We start from the raw sequence: 17,811 nt of genomic DNA on the forward strand, positions 1-17,811 counted from the left end.
CCCTGCTGAATTTAGGCATTTCTGAGCATGTCTGGTAACCTGGCATGATAAATATTCCAGGAAAGAACCATCCTAAAAGAGAACAGAGTCAGGCACACAAGCTCTGTCCAGCAAAAATGCTTCAGTCAACCTAGATACAAGGGAACTCTAAACATTATCTGTAATATGCTGAGAACATCAGGAAGTGCTGTAAGGGGGCCACTGTAGGACACTGTGGATTTGAGCACAGTGCAGCCTTGGAACAGTGATGGGGAGTGGTGCCATTAAAGGCACTATAGACTAAATGTTTGTATCCTCCTCCAATCCATATGTTGAAACCTAATCCCCAATATGATGATATGTGGAGGTGGGGGCTTTGCGTGAGGCCTCTCGTCATGAATGAGATTAGTGCCCTTATAAGGGAGACCTCAGAGAGCTTCCTTGCCCCATCGGCTATATGAGAACACAGTGAGAAGATGGCCACGCAGGAAGCAGGAAGCAAGTCCTCACCAAACTGTGAATCTGCCAGTGCCTTGATCTTGGACTTCCCAGCCTCCAGAGCCTTGAAGAAACAAGCGTTTGTTGTTTGTAAACCACTCTGTCTATGGTATTCCATTATAGCAACCAAAGGGATGAAGACACAAGGCCAGCTTCAACACCGGTGGTGGCAAAGAATAAGATCAACAGCAATTCTGATAACATGAGGCACAGAGATTGTGGTGGTGTAGTGGGAGCTTATAAGCCCCATGGTGGTGGGACACAGCTGGAAGAGAAGCCCTGGCATCTAGTCAGTGATAAAAATCTTGTTACTCAGTGGGAGCCTTCTAGACATTCTCTGAGGTTTCCCAGAAATGCTGGGGAGACTTTGTTGGGAGTCTGAACACTGTACATGGCACGGTGTCTTGTGGTACCCTAGAGTGGCATTCTCTAGGGAAACATGAATTACACTTGCAAATTAAATTCTCAAGGACAAGTACTCCAGTGCCATGGCCAGACCACCATTTGGCTGTGAAGGAGTTGAAACAGACCTGACCTCCTCTTGCTACTGTGGCATGTCCCGCTCTCTGGTCAGCCTCTCACCCCAGCTGCTTTTCCTCTGAGTGGCCCCTGGATCGGCAGGAGTTCAATCACACTGGGATTCAACCTGCCCAGTTTCCCCTGTCCCTAGGAGGTCCCACAGTCATACACTACTTTTGGGCTCCAATTCTACTTAATTTTTAAAAACTGGATTCCTATTTGTGTCTGTGTCTCTATAGTTTTTCTTAGAATTTTTTTTTCCATCAGACTCTTAATTATCTTATTTCTCATTTCTCCTTCCTCTAAGAATGGGTTTAACTCTCAAGGTGGTCTGAAGGCATTTGATATAAAATGCAGTCTGTGGTATTCTAAGTTCTTCGCCCAACAAGTATCCATCAACAGGAGGTGACCCAGAAGTTTGTGATGGCACCAAAGGATAGAAGATTGGTTTACTCAATCCCATATGTTTCATTCTGTGGTTTGTGAAGTACTGAACTAAGTGCAGAACCAATTCCCTTAGAGGAAGTTATGGATTTGTGGAAGCAATGTTAACACTTTAGAGCTACTAGGGTACTAGTGACTAAATCTTTGTTTCAGAGTTTTGGAAAGTGCCTGCCTGTCCTCTAACTTCCTAAGGCTGTGCCAATGCCCACAGTCCACCTTACTTCTTCAGTTAAGTGGGCCTAGGTGGCCGTCAGTACTTGGGTTGTGGATATACCCAGTGCGTAAATGTTATGTGGTGTGGTCACATATGAACTTCAGAAGCCAAAGGGGGTCTCCAGGCTCTCTGATGCTCCTTGATAGTTACTGGGCACCCGAACTGAGGCCAGCACTTCCTGGCTAGTGTGAGAGCCTCACCTTATGCCCTTCCAAGTTGGTCCTTCAGAGTGAGAAGAGGGAAGCCATTACCACATGCATTTCCTGCATTCTTCTCTAGGCAGACACAGCTGCAAGGGTACTATGGCATAGGAGAACGTGGGTAAACAGGTTGCAAACTGCTGTTTACAGTTTTCTTTTCATGTTTCAAAAGGAGGCCATCTGTGAGAACAGAATGTTCTCAGTGTCATCACCCACAAAGAGAAAATGCAGGCATGTGGGCATTTGGGACGATGCTTCCTGGTAACTTGTCCAATTTTAGCTGCACTGAACTCAGTGAATAAACTTATTTTCCAAGGATAACAAAAGCAAAAATAAACAACGGGTACTCCATCAAAAACTTTTGCACAGTGAAGGAAACCATCAGCAAAACAAAAAGACAACCTACTTAATGGGAGAAGATATTTGCAAATGATAAAACCCACAAGACATTAATATCTGCAATATATAAGGAATTCAATATCCAAATTCAATATCCAAAAAAAAAAAATCCTATTTCAAATGGGTAGAGAACCTGAATAGACATTTCTCCACAGAGACATATAGATGGCCATCAGACATGTGAAAAGATTTGGAACATCACTCAGCATCAGGGAAATGCAAATCAAAACCACAATGAGGGGAGGGGCCAAGATGGCAGAACAGCTTGGAAGTTTTTTTTGCATCTCCCATCCATGAGATACAGCCAGAACAACACTAAATCATCCCGCACATCTAGAAAACTGATTTGAGGATTAACACAACAATCTACACAACCTGAACCACAAAACTCAGCAGGTACCCTGCACGGAGAAGTGAACTGGGGGAGATAGAAGCCACGGAGGGCCAGGAGTTGTTTTTGCTTGCAGATACGGGACGGAGATGGGGGGAGAGTTTGGGAAAAGAAACCCCCTCCCCCCCCCCCCCCCCCCCCCCCCCCGCCACTAAAAGCAGCCGGAGAGAAAGTGGAAAAGTGGAAACAGCCACAGGGACTGAACAAAAAAGGGAGAAAGGAGAGGGTTTAAATTCCATTAAGACTCTGAACAGGGGGAGCACAAAGTCTCAAACTCCATAGTTCGATACCTGGTGGTGCTCTGGTGGGAAGGGTGAATCCCCAGGAGCAGAGTGAGCTCTGGGGGGGTCCTTGGCCCACACCCCCTGCTTGGAGGACATTTGGTAGAGGCAAAGGCCCCAGCAGACCCCAGAGAACAACCACATTAGCTGGTGCTGGAACAAGGACCTTAAGGGTGAAGATTGGTGCCAAATGCGTGTTGTTACTTACCATAATCCCTGAAACGTTGCTGCTACATGACTGCTTGAACTTCTTCTGGGTGGGGCTGGCACCCAGCCGCAGTCTGGGCATCAGCAGCAGCGAGGTTTCCCGAACGTTCCTGGGTGCAGCCAGCACCAGCCATTGCTCGGTGAGACCCTCTGTGAGAAGGTCTGAGCGGGTCAAACCGCAGTCCCTCAGAGGTGAGGGGTTGGGAAACACAGTCGCATTGGAGATAAAACTCAGGAGGGAGGTGCTGCCTGGCAACCTGACGGCTTGGTCACGGACAGCGTAAAGGCAGGGAATGGAGGGAAGCTGGAGACAACGGACAGGTGCATGATTGCTGAGCGGGGAGAACAGAGACTGGGTAGCTGGGTGACGCCATAGCTTCCTGAGCATGCGCATACACACCTACAAGCGCCAAAACAATCTACCCCAGTAAGCCAAGCAGCGCCTTCTAGTGGAGAACAGAGCCATTACACTAAGCCTGCCCAGCTGAGCCAACCTCACTCTTCAGGATCACAAGTGTCTCCACCTGCTTAGTTTACGGCCTGTAAAGTGCTTCACAGTTTGACTTCTAGGGGAAAACGAGGTAATTTCAATCTTATTTCAGTCTGTTCATTGATCCATCTTTTTATTTTTTTCTTTCATTTCTTTTCTTTTTCTTGAACACAGAAAGAGAAAAGTTTTATTTTTACTTTCAATTTTTATCAAAAATATTTTTCTTTAATGTTTTTCACTATATTCTTTACTATTTTGTAATTTTTTTCAAATTCTATTTTACTTCCATCAATTCATTTTATTCTATTTCATTGTATTCATTTTTTCAAATTTTCAAACGTTTTCCTTTTTTTTTCTCCCTTTTTTCTCTAATCTATCAAGCTCCTTTCAACAACCAGAACAAAACACATGTAGGATTTAGCATCATTTATTTGATATTGTGTGTGTGTGTGTTGTTTTTAACTTTAATTTTTTTTACCTTATTAATTCCTTTTCTCCTTCAAAATAATCAAATAAAGGAATTCACCCCAAAAGAAAGAGCAGGAAGAAATGACATCCAGGGACTTAATCCACACAGATACAAGCAAGATGTCTGAACCAGAATTTAGAATCATGATAAAAAGAATATTAGTTGGGATTGAAAATAGACTAGAATCCCTTTCTGCAGAGATAAAAGAAGTAAAAGCTAGTCAGGATGAAATAAAAAATGCTATAACTGAGCTGCAATCTTGAATAAATGCCACGGTGGCAAGGATGGATAAGACAGAGCAGTGAATCAATGATATAGAGGACAAACTTATGGACAATAATGGAGCAGAAAAAAAGAGGCAGACTAAGGCAAAAAAGAACAATTTAAGAATTAGAGAAATCAGTGACTCACTAAAAAGGAACAACATCAGAATCATAGTGGTCCCAGAAAGGAGGGAGAGAGAGAAAGAAGTGTAGAACGGTTGTGTGAGCAAATCATAGTGGAAAACTTTCCTAACCTGGGGAAAGACAGACATAAAAATCCAGGAAGCACAAAGTACTCCCACTAGATTCAAAACAACCGACCATCATCAAGGCATATCAGTCAAATTCACAAAACACTCAGGCAAGGAAACAATCATGAAAGCAGCAAGGGAAAAAGGCCCTTAACCTACAAGGGAAGAAAGATCAGGTTTGCAGCAGGCCCATCCACAAAAACTTGGCAGGCCAGAAAGGAGTGGCAGGATAGATTCAATGTGCTGAATCAGAAAAATATGCAGGCAAGAATTCATTATCCAGAAAAGCTGTCATTCAAAATAGAAGGAGAGATAAAAAGTTTCCCAGACAAACAAAAATTAAAGGAGTTCGTGACCACTAAACCAGCCCTGCAAGAAATTTTAAGGGGGACTCTCTGAGGGGAGAAAAGATGGAAACAAAAACAAAACAAAAAAAGACCAAAAGCAACAAAGACTAGAAAGTACCAGAGAACACCACCAGAAACTCCAATTCTACAAGCAACACGATGGCAATAAATTCATATCTTTCAGTACTCACTCTAAACGTCAATGGACTAAATGCTCCAATCAAAAGACATAGGGTAACAGAATGGATAAGAAAACAAGATCCATCTATATGCTGTTTACAAGAGACCCACGTTTGACCTAAAGACATCTTCAGATTCAATGTAAGGGTATGGAGAACCATCTATCATGCTAATGGTTGCCAAAAGAAAGCCAGAGTAGCCAAACTTATATCAGACAATCTAGACTTTAAAATAAAGACTAACAAAAAATGAAGAAAGGCATTATATCATAATTAAGGTGATATATATCACCACCAAGAAGACCTGACAATTATAAATATTTATGCTCCAAATTTGAAGGACCCAAATATATAAATCAATTAATCATAAACATAAAGAAATTCACTGATAATAATACCATCATGGTAGGGGGCTTCAACACCCCACTTACAGCAATGGAAAGATCATCTAAACAGAAAATCAACAAGGAAACAATGGCTTTGAATTGCACCTGGACCAGATGGACTTAACAGATATATTCAGAACATTTTATCCTAAAGCAGTGGAATACACATTCTTCTCCAGGGCACATGGAACAATCTCCAGAATAGATCACACACTAGGACACAAATCGGCCCTCAACAAGTACAAAAAGATCAAGATCATGCCATGCATATTTTCAGACCACAACACTATGAAACTCAAAATCAACCACAAGAAAAAATTTGGAAAGATAACAAATACTTGGAGACTAAAGAACTCCTATGAAATAATGAATGGGCTAACCACGAAGTTAAAGAGGAAATTAAAAAGTTCATGGAGACCAACAAAAATGATAACACCACAGACCCAAACCTCTGGGACATAGCAAAGGTGGACAAAACAGGGAAGTATATAGCAATCCAGGCCTTCCTAAAGAAGGAAGAAAGGTCTCAGATACACAACCTAACCTTATACCTTAAAGGGCTGGAAAAAGGACAGCAAATAAAACCTAAAACCAACAGAATACAGGAAATAAAGATTAGAGCAGAAATTAATGCTATCGAAACCAAAAAACAGTAGAACGGATCAATGAAACCAGAAGCTGGTTCTTTGAAGGAATTAACAAAATTGATACATCACTAGCCAGTGTGATGAAAAAGAAAAAGGAAAAGACTCAAATAAATAAAATCAAGAATGAAAGAGGAAAGATCACAACCAACACAGCAGACATACAAGCAATAATAAGAGAATATTATGAGCAATTATACGCCAATAAAATGGGCAGTCTGAAAAAAACGGACAAAGTCCTAGAAACATATAAACTACTGAAACTGAAACAGGAAGAAATAGAAAATTTGAACAGACCCATAACCAGTAAGGAAATTGAATTAGTAATCAAAATCTCCCAAAAAACAAGAGTCCAGGCCAGATGGTTGCCAGGGAAATTCTACCAAACATTTAAGAAAGAGTTAACACTTATTCTCTTGAAGCTGTTCCAAAAAATAGAAATGGAAGGAAAACTTCCAAGCTCTTTCTATGAAGCCAGTATTACCTTGATTCCAAAACCAAACACCCCACTAAAAAGGAGAACTACAGACCAATTTCCCTGATGAACATAGATGCAAAAATCCTCAGCAAGATATTAGCCAACTGGATCCAACAATACACTAAAGAAATTATTCACCACGACCAAGTGGGATTTATACCTGGGATGCAGGGCTGGTTCAGTATCCACAAAACAATCAATATGATTCATCACATCAATAAAAGAAAGGACTAGAACCACATGATCCTCTCAATAGATTCAGAGAAAGCATCTAACAAAATACAACATCCTTTCTTAATAAAAACCCTCCAGAAAGTAGGTATAGAAGGATCATACCTCAAGATCTTAAAAGCCATATAGGAAAGACCCAACAGTAATAACATCCTCAATGGGGAAAAACTGAGAGCTTTCCCCCTAAGGTCAGCAACAACACAGGGAAGTCCTCTCTCACCACTGTTATCCAACATAGTACTGGAAGTCTTAGCCTCAGCAATCAGACAACACAAAGAAATATAATGCATCCAAATCAGCCAGGAGGAGGTCAAACTTTCACTCTTCACAGATGACATGATACTCTATATGGAAAATCCAAAATATTCCACCAAAAAACTGCTAGAACTGATCCATGAGTTCAGCAAAGTTGCAGGATAAAAAATCAATGTACAGAAATCAGTTGCATTCCTATACACCAATAATGAAGCAACAGAAAGAGAAATCAAGGAACAGATCCCATTTACAATTGCACCAAAAACCATAAAATACCTAGGAATAAATCTAACGAAAGAGGTAAAAAATCTATACTCTGAAAACTATAGAAAGCTTGTGAAAGAACTTGAAGAAGACACACACACACAAAAATGGAAAAATATTCCATGCTCCGGGGTAGGAATAACAAATATTGTTAAAATGTTGGTACTACCCAAAGCAATCTACATATTCAATGCAATCCCTATCACAATAACACCAGCATTCTTCACAGAGCTAGAACAAACAATCCTAAAATTTGTATGGAACAAGAAAAGACCCCAAATAGCCACAGCAATCTTGAAAAAGAAAACCAAAACTGGAAGCATCACAATCCCAGACTTCAAGCTATCCTACAAAGCTGTAATCATCAAGACAGTATGTACTGGCACAAGAACAGACACTCAGATCAATGGAACAAAACAGAGAACCCAGAAATGGACCCACAAACATATGGGCAACTAATCTTTGACAAAGCAGGAAAGAATATCCAATGGAATAAAGACAGTCTCTTCAGCAAGTGGTGCTGGGAAAACTGGACAGTGGCATGCAGAAAAATTAACCTGGACCCCTTTCTTCACCATACACAAAAATAAACTCAAAATGGAGGAGAGACCTCAATGTAAGACAGGAAGCCATCAAAATCCTCGAGGAGAAAGCAGGCAAAAACCTCTTTGACTTGGTCGCAGCAACTTCATACTCAACATGTCTCCGGAAGCAGGGGAAACAAAAGCAAAAATGAACTATTGGGACCTCATCAAAATAAAAAGCTTCTGCGCGGAGCAGGAAACAATCAGCAAAACTAAAAGGCAACCAATGGAATAGGAGACAATATTTGCAAACAACAAATCAGATAAAGATAGATCAGTATCCAAAATCTATAAAGAATTTATCAAACTCACCACCCAGAAAAAGCAAATAATCCAGTGAAGAAATGGGCAAAAGACATGAATATAGCCACTTCTCCAAAGAAGACATCCAGATGGCTAACCAACACATGAAAAAATGTTCAACATCACTCATCATCAGGGAAATACAAATCAAAACCACAATGAGATACCACCTCACACCTGTCAGAATGGCTAACGTTAACAACTCAGGCAACAACAGACAGCCAGACCAACACTAAACCATCCTGCACACCTAGAAAACCGATCTGAGGATTAACACAACAATCTGCACAACCTGAACCACAGAATTCAGCAGGTACACAGTGTGGAGAGGTGACTGGAGGAGAGAGAAGCCGTGGAGGGCAGGGAGCCACTTTGCATGTGGAGAGAGGACAGAGACAGGGCGGTAGAATACAGGAAAAGCACCACCACGCCGCCCCCCCCAAAGCAACTGGAGAGAAAGTGGAAAAGTGGAAACAGGCAACAACAGATGTTGGTGAAGATGCAGAGACAGAGGATCTCTTTTGCACTGCTGGTGGGAATGCAAACTGGTGCAGCCACTCTGGAAAACAGTATGGAGGTTCCTCAAAAAATTAAAAATAAAACTTCCCTACAACCCAACAATTGCACTACTAGGTATTTGTCCCAGGGATACAGGTATGCTGTTTCAAAGGGACATATGCACCCCAATATTTATAGCAGCACTATCGATAATAGTCAAAGTATGGAACAAGCCCAAATGTCCATTGATGGAGGAATGGATAAAGAAGACGTGGTATATATATATATATATATATATATATATATATATATATATATACACATACATACATACATACACACATACACAATGGAGTATTACTCGGCAATCAAAAAGAATGAAATCTTGCCATTTTCAACTACGTGGATGGAACTAGAGGGTATTATGTTAAGCGAAATTTGTCAGTCAGAGTAAGACAAATATATGACTTCACTTGTATGAGGACTTTAAGATACAAAACAGATGGACATAAGAGAAGGGAAGCAAAAATAATATAAAAACAGGGAGGGGGACAAAACATTAAGAGACTCTTAAATATGGAGAACAAACAGAGGGTTACTGGAGGGGTTGTGGGAGGGAGGAAGGGCTAAATGGGTAAGGGGTATTAAGGAATCTACTCCAGAAATCATTGTTTACTATATGCTAAATAACTTGGATGTAAATTTAAAAAATAAAAAAAATTAAAAAACACTCCACAATGAGATATCACCTGGCACCTGTCAGAATGGCTAGAATAAAAAAAAAAAGAAAGAAAAGAAATAACAAGTGTTGGAGAGGATACGGAGAAAAGGTAACCCTCTTGCATGTTGATGGGAATGCAAAATGTTACAGCCACTATGGAAAACATTATGGAGGTTCCTCAAGAAACTAAAAATAGAGCTATCATTTGATCCAGCAATTCTACTTCTGGGTGTTTAGCCTAAGAAAATGAAAACACTAATTCAAAAAGATAAATGTACTTCCATGCTCTTTGCAGCTTTATATATGAGGCCAAGACACAGAAACAGCCCAAGTGTCCATCAATTGATAAGTGGATAAAGAAGAGGTACACACACACACACACACACACACACAATGGACTATTACTCTGCTGTAAAACAGATTGAAATCTTGCTATTTGCAACAGCATGGATGGACCTAGAGGGTATTATGCTAAGTGAAGTCAGTTGGACAGAGAAAGACAAATATGGTGTGATTTCACTTTTATGTATCTAAAAAAACGAAACAAATGAACAAACAAAACAAACGGAAACAGACGGAGAACCAAAACGGAAATAGATAAGGAGAACCATCTGGTGGGTGCCAGGTGGGAGGGGAGGTTGAGGGATGGGGGAAGTGAGGAAGGGGATTAAAAAGTATAAACTTCCAGGTATAAAATGAATAAGACAGGGTTATAAAGTACAGAATAGGTAATATAGCTAATAATAAGTAACAACTTTGTATGGTGACAGAAAGTACAGAATAGGTAATATAGCTAATAATAAGTAACAACTTTGTATGGTGACAGATGGTAGCTAGATTTATTGTGCTGATCACTTCATAATGTCTATAAATGTTGAATCACCTGAAACGAATACACTATTGTATGCCAAGTACACTTCAATTTAAAAAATATACATAAGTACAAAAATAAATAAAACTGCTCTTCTAGTTGGTCATAAAATCCCAGCTTGGAAGCAGTCCTGTCTGTTTTCTAAGAAATGACATTCTAGTGCCAGAAATTACCACCTCAGTCATTTTATTCTGAGGGAAATAGGGGTAAGAAAAAGAAAAATGAACATGTAGCATGTGGTAAATGTAAATGAAAAAATTAATTCCTGGTGGTGGCTGAGTACTTTCTGTCCTGAATAGGGACACAATTTAATTTTTATTTCAGGTTTAATTAAAACAAGAATGAGCATAGTTTAAAAAAAAAGAGAGAGAGAGAGATGAGTTTTAAAGTGGTTCTCTCTTGACGCCCTCCCCAGTCTACGTCCACACAATGCCCTGGAGGCAATCACACCACCATGCATAATCCTGGATCATGAGCATAGATATCTATTTCTCCATCTATCAGCTTTAAATGGTACCAATTACTCTTAAAATAACAATTTAGCTTTTTTATATTATCCTTCACCTTCCTTCCCCCTTATCCTCCTATTCTTTTATATTACTACTTTCAATTCTTCCCCTGGTTACTTTCGTGACTGTAAGTAACACATTTACATCACTATTTCATCCTCCATCAACCTTGGTCCACATCTCAATTCCTTTTTTTTTTTTTTTTTTTTTTTTTTTTTGTGGAATAAACTACAACTATAGACATGGTCTTTGCATTACCAAAGCTGTTAACATTTACATATGCTCTGGTGCCGGGCATGTGTGTGTGTGTCGTCTCTTGATTAATTTAAAAGGTAAAAGTGAATTTGCGGAATTTCTATTGTTGAGTGAGTAAATATGGCTCACTGCTGAACCAAGTAGAGTACTAGGATTGTATTTTCTTCCCAACAGATCATTGGGGCTGTGTAGGGGGAAATATTTTTAGCATCAAGGCCAAAAGGATTCTCTTTTGTTAATACATTATCAGTTGCTTAAACTCACACCTCTTTATTGTTTTCATCATGTTTGGACAAGTCTATCTTGTCAAGATTTTTGTTTTTCCTGAAATTTCAAATGGCTGTTGCCTTTTTTCTTATGGACAAAAGAATAATGTGCTTTTATGATTTCCTACAATTTTTTCATCCCTCAGTCAATGCTGTCGATTAAGCTTGGCTGCCTCTTCAAGAAGTGTATCGTCTGGTTTCATGACTGACATCTCAGACTTCCCTTTCACTGCATTCTTGGGTTGGAGCCTCTATTTCCCGAACCTCATGTTTACTCTTTCTTGGTTTTCTTTCTTATTTTTTTCTAACATGCATCCTTAAATAACTTTAAGCAAGGATGCCCTTGTCTGGAAAGATCTTTATTTTGACCTCACACTTACTGGGTCGTTGGTCTTGATTCAAGATTCAAAATCGTCAGCCTCAAAATAATTTTCATAAGTAGAGTTAGGAGTACACTTTCATAAACATGCTTCCTCAAAATATCATCAAAAATGAAAAAGGGCAACTTCAAAAACAACCTCTTTGTGATTCTGACTTCCGCCTCGACCCTCCGTAGAGTCAGATTGCTCAAAGATCACAGATAACTGCCTCATCCAAAAACTCATTTTCAACTGGGGCCAACAGTGGACCATCCATGAAACTGCTCCACTGACTGGTAACACAAAGGAACTTCCCAACACATAGGAGTTTCAAGCACTCAGGAATTGAGCATTGTGACTGGGACAGGAAGGAAGAGGAAGAGCCAGAGAACAGACACCAAGTGGGGGCCAGAAGAAGAGCAGTGGCACTAGGAATGTGAGAGGGGAGAGGGAGGAACTGAGGGGAAGGAGAGGGGAAATATGAAGAAAGAGTATTTTCTTTCCCTCCTCCTTATCCTCCAGATATTTAATAGTTATTACTACTTTTGTTTCTTCTATTGGTTACCTTTGTCACTTTAAGTAACACATTTATATCACAGTTCAGAGAGAATTATATCAATATTAAAAAAGAAAAGCAGAGGGTTGATTGGGCTACTATTTTTTATATCATTTTATTGAAATATTACTGATATATAAAAAGCTGGACATATTTAATGTGCACAGCACAATGCATTACGTGACAAATATACACTCCTGAGACCACAAGCACCATCGAGGCCATGTGCTGATTTTCAGAGCTCATGTGTGTAAGACTGCCTGTGGCAGGGGTGGGGGCAGGAAAGGGAACTGAGGTCCTAAGGCACTCACTTCCTTCTCCATGTCCACGGAGAGGCCATGGACAGAGAGACTTCAGAGCCGAATGACAAACATGCCAGATACCAGGGCCTTCTACCCAACCAGACCCAGGAGCACAAAATGCCACAGTGCAGCCAAGATCCAATGGAACCTGCTGCCATATTAGCACCTCCAGGGGTCTAGCCTTGGAAGCACCAGGAAATGGCACCTGGGAAGGGAACTGGCACCTACAGAGAGAGTCTCACAGGGGCGGAGACCTTGACAAAATAATGCATTCAGTGGCAAATATCTATGAGGGCTTGGAATGGACAACCATCAGAACTAGGTATAAGTAGGGGCGCCTGGGTGGCTCAGTTAGTTAAGCGTCCAACTTTGACTCAGGTCATGATCTCACCAGTCGTGAGTTTGAGCCCTGTGTCAGGCTCTATGCTGATAACTCAGAGCCTGGAGCCTTCTGTGTCTCCCTCTCTCTCTGCCCCTCTCCCACTTGCACGCACACATGCTCTCTCTCTCTCTCTCTCTCTCTCTCTCAAAAATAAATAAATAAATAAATAAATAAATAAATAAACAAACAAACATTAAAAAAAAAAAAAGAACTAGGTGTAAGAACATGTGAGATATCCCTAGAGATGCCCAGAAATACCTAGGGGAGGCGGAAGGTCCCTCTTCACACACATGGACCCTTGAAATATGAATCATGACCATTAGCTCAGCTTTGAACCTGCAGCTTGGGGAGACTTATGGATCTATGAGGTCAGGTTGATAAGGCAGAGAAAACAAACTGTCATTTTACAATCTTTAAAGGGCCCTCCCTGGTAACAAGCTATATGCCACCAAGAGACACAATTCAACTCAATCTTTGGAAACCCAATTAAGGTGGCCCAACCTCCATAGTTCAGCTTCCAATGAGTAATTTTGCAAATTGATAGAAGAGACAGGGAGAGCCCAGTGGGGGGCGGGAGGGGAAAGAAGAGAGAGAGAAAGAGATTCTACTTTTTCCACTCCTTTTTTTCTCTATCCCTTTACTTCTCTTCACTTAATACATACATAGTAACTTGCCCAATATTTTTGTTGGGGAAACTACCCTCTCCTACTCCAAACCAAGTTTTCCATGCATAAAGGAGTCAGTATATTCTTAGAAAGAATGTGGAGAGATTTGAATTCAAACAAAGTAAAATGCCACTTCCAGAATTGTAGAGCTTGTGAGGTGGATAGACATCATCCAGTAAAACACTTTGCAGATTCACGTGCTCATCGTCCACTGTCACAGGAGTGTGGACAGGTAGGGGGCCGGCCAGTGAAGGGACCTAAGAATCCATCCGAGCAGAGGCTGAGGGAGGAGAAATGGACAGAGTCCAGAGAGCCTCACAGCGGGGACCTCGCAGCAGTGACTCTTGGAAACTTGCTGTACAGCCCTGGACCATGCAACTGCTTCCAATCACCAAGAAGGTTAGCAAATTAAGAAGTTATCAAAAATATTAAGGGTAGAGCCAGCTGTTGTCAACTTTATCCAATCTGTGTCATAATGGTCACTGTTCAGTGCCCCGTCCCCCCACCCCCGAGTCCATCACGTCACTGACAATTCTGTCTGTTAAGTCGCTCTGTTTTCCTTCCCCTACAAAGGCCTGTGGTTTCCTTTCCTTGACATCGCCTTCTGAGGAACTGGGGCCTCCCTGCACCTCGCCTGATGGTCATTTGACTGCACGCAGTGACTTCAGCATGGGTAGAGTGAATGTACCTAGATCTTAGCATCTCTGCCTCTGAAGGAAGATTTAAAAGGAAGGTGAGATGCTATAGAGGAACACTCCAAAAAGTAGATGTGTGGATGGGTTTCCAGCCAAGATGAGTCTTCAAAGGCAACGCAGCTCGGGGGACAGGAAACCTCTTTTTGTCCCTCAGTTTCAGTTTCCTTAGTCACAGAATGATGGTGGGGCAAGGGTTGGGGAGCAGGGGTAGAACTAGGTCGAAAAGAGCTCCTAAGTTTCTTCCCGCTTCTGGAAAGCAGTGTCCTATAATGCTGCGGGGAAAGAGATTCTGAGGCTGCCTCACAGCTACATGGGACAGTGGGATTGATACCTGCCTCAGATTAGTGTCCTAACGGGTGTCCCTTTCTGCCACTGCCAATCCTCACCACCCTTCTCTCCAGGATCCTAAGAACTCCTGCTTAAATTCATTGATGCCATCAAGGGCTCTGTGTCAACTTTCACACTGATGACCCAGACGAGATGTTGAAACTTGCCTCACTCTGCCTGCAGCCTCACGTATGTGATTGGTCAAACATGCCACCCTGGTTGTCTAGAAATTCTGTTTTCCCAGTGCTGTCAGACACCTGAGTTTGGTGACCATTCTCTGCTCTGCAACACTGTACCAGAGAAGATGTCCATCTTTCTTTCTTTCTTTCTTTTTTTAGTGTTTTCTTTATTTACTTTGGGGAGGGAGGGGCAAAGAGAGAGGAGAGAGAGAATCCCTAGCAGGCTCTACCTGTCAGCATGGAGCCAGATACAGGGCTTGAACCCACAAACCGTGAAACCATGACCTGAGCCCAAACAAAGAATCGGACATTTAACCGATTCTGGGCACCACCAGGTGCCCCAGATGTCCATTTTTCTTGAATTTCCTTCTGGCTTATGCTAAGATCTGTGACTGTAGTTTATAGGTCAATTCTGCATCTCTAGCACTAGAGGATGCTGAAAAGAAAAAGGTCATTTCTTCCTAAATTTGTATCCTATATGTGTACCTCCAGAACTATTAAGGTTTTAAGAATGATAATTAAAGTCTAACCAAGCTTCTTTGGTGAGACATCTCTTGTCTCCAGTACTATATGTGTAAGTATTAGTAATAACTTAAAATAAGCATAATTCACCAAAGTCTTTCATACAATTAGCTTTGATTTTCATCCTTACAATAGGAAAAGTAGACATTATTATCTCTATCAAGCAGGCAGAACTCAAGTCCTGGGAGTTCAAATGATCCTGACACACAGCTGAGAGCAGCAGAACTGGAAACGGAATCTAGATCCTTTGACTAGAGGCCCACAGAATTGACAAGAGCAGGAAGTTGGGGGAAAAACTTGGAGAAGAAATTGAGTGAGGGGATGTGCAGCCAGCTTTACAATAGGTCACCCCCATCCCTTGCTCTGAACAGGATCCAGGAAGCTTGGGTTCAGAGGCAGGTCATGGGAATAACGTTATAATTACTGAGTGAAACAGCTGTTGAAATGAGCCGCAAACATTTTGGCTCCCTCCTCCCTTTAAGAATCCTGTATGCTAGTGGTTTCCAGTCCATGTTTCTAGGAGCCTTTGAGTTTGTGAAGCTTCCTGAGGGCTAACACGACAGCATGGTGGACACATCTCCACAGTGCCACGTTCATCTGCTTTAGATATTGGGCATCTGCATGAGATTTAATTTGAAGAAAGAACATTCTGCTACTTAGGAAAAGTTTTTGAAAATCATTATACAGGACTATTTAACCTCTTGCCCATTGAGTTCTCCAGGACATCTGGATAATTTTCAGCCAAGGAATTTGCCATTAAAAGAGGTAAACCGTGACCTGTACTGACACAGAGGGAGCTAGGAGCTGGGGTAATGATCAGGCTTAAGACATAGGATGTAGACACCACAGAGACATGGTCATCCAGGGTCAAAGGAGGTGGCCCACCAAGGTTGAGAGGGTGGGAACTCAGAACCAAGCAGGACCACATCAGGGAATGCGTGGGGTGCAGAAAGAAACTGAGAAATAGACGTCAAGGATTGAAATTCCAGGTTTTTCTCACATGGACACCAGAATTCTAGTAGTTTCTGATGGTTCAGATTGGGCATCACTTCCAGGAGCCTCAATGCACCAAGTTCAACTGAAAACAACACCAGCCACATTAAAGAGCATTGAGTCTTGTCTTCTGTTTCTACCTGTTGCTCTCATAAGTGTGTGAAATCAGCATTCAACCCTGTCTTACTGTGAGGCTTCCTGAACTCTAGAGATTCTACTGGTGAGCCTGGCTCATTTCAGGTCGGGATCTGGGGACTAGGTAAAGAGTTAGGAACAAGAATGGACACAGGTTCAAACTGGATATGAAGATGACTAAATTTAATCATAAGCCATCATCATCACTATCCTGAACCTGTTATAGAAAATCAACCTTTTTTTTTTTTTTTCACCACAAAAGAAAAATCAGAGATCTTGTCAGAAATCACTTTGGGGATTCTGAAATAAAGACATTTCGGAAGCATGAAAACATGATCATGTAGCAAGACCAGCAATGTAATTGAATACTATCCTTTCCTTGACCTTTGTATCATAGAAACAGCAGCTAATATGCAATATTACCTTGGAGAGGAGGGTAGGACCTTGGGAAGTTGAATCCTGGATATCCAAGGGTTTGAAGATTGAGGTGGAGCACTGGTCTGCCCATAAGTTGTGCACATTAATTCCTGAGCACTGCAACCACTCGGCCTGAGCCATCCCCCTGGTAATTACACCTCCCCGCGGCAGCGCCCCGAACTCAATGTTACATTAGGCAATTGTGGTGAGCCTGTAACCTGATAGCAGCACATTATGTAGTTATGTGGGAACTCTGGTTTCTGGAACAGATTGAGGTTCCCAAGCTCTGGTCTTGTGCTGTTTGGGCGTGTCTTTCACGAAACACTCCTTATGTAGAAAACAGACTAAAACACCAACACAGTCTTTGGGATGTTTCTCAACAGCAGCATGAAACTGACCCGTTTCTTCCAAAGGATTCTTGCCAAAAAGGAGAAAAGTTGCTAAAAACAATAAATAATCCTCTTCTCTGACATTTGTCACCTAACTTGCTTAAATACTGTGCTTTTGAGTAACTTTTTTTTAATAAAATGTAGTAAAATAGTTATTCGTCACTAATGCTAGAGGTACTTTAATTTCTTGTTTCCTAAAGAACCCATTGAACCTGATAGGGAGGCCTAAATGTAATGTTACAGATTTAATAAATGAAAATGGGTGGGGAAAGGTACTGAGGGTTGAAGTACCAGTTTTCACACTGCCCGTGCCTAGTTATCCACCCTTGATAGAAGCTGGCTTCCAGAAAAGAGGAACAAACGGAAAAGCAGCAGATTAGAGAACCCACTCTATCCTTCAAACTGAGGGACTTGTCATTAGGCACTTACAGAAGAAAACTGAGAAATTGGGTGTCTCATCCAGTGGCAGCAACCTTATCAGTCTGGACTTTGCG

General features: G+C 41.3%; 1 long non-coding RNA gene across 1 annotated transcript in view; it reads right to left on the minus strand.

Annotated features, from left to right (window-relative positions):
* LOC132669151 (uncharacterized) overlaps positions 1 to 3,683 on the minus strand; it is a 47,164-nt gene extending 43,481 nt beyond the window's left edge. The window contains exon 1 of the long non-coding RNA XR_013556273.2: positions 3,134 to 3,683. This is a non-coding gene — a long non-coding RNA (uncharacterized LOC132669151). The remainder of the gene's footprint in view (positions 1 to 3,133) is intronic.
* Between the last annotated feature and the right edge of the window lie 14,128 nt (positions 3,684 to 17,811).

This window comes from Panthera onca, chromosome B3, assembly GCF_046562875.1.
Source record: "Panthera onca isolate mPanOnc1 chromosome B3, mPanOnc1 haplotype 2, whole genome shotgun sequence".
NCBI lineage: Eukaryota > Metazoa > Chordata > Mammalia > Carnivora > Felidae > Panthera > Panthera onca.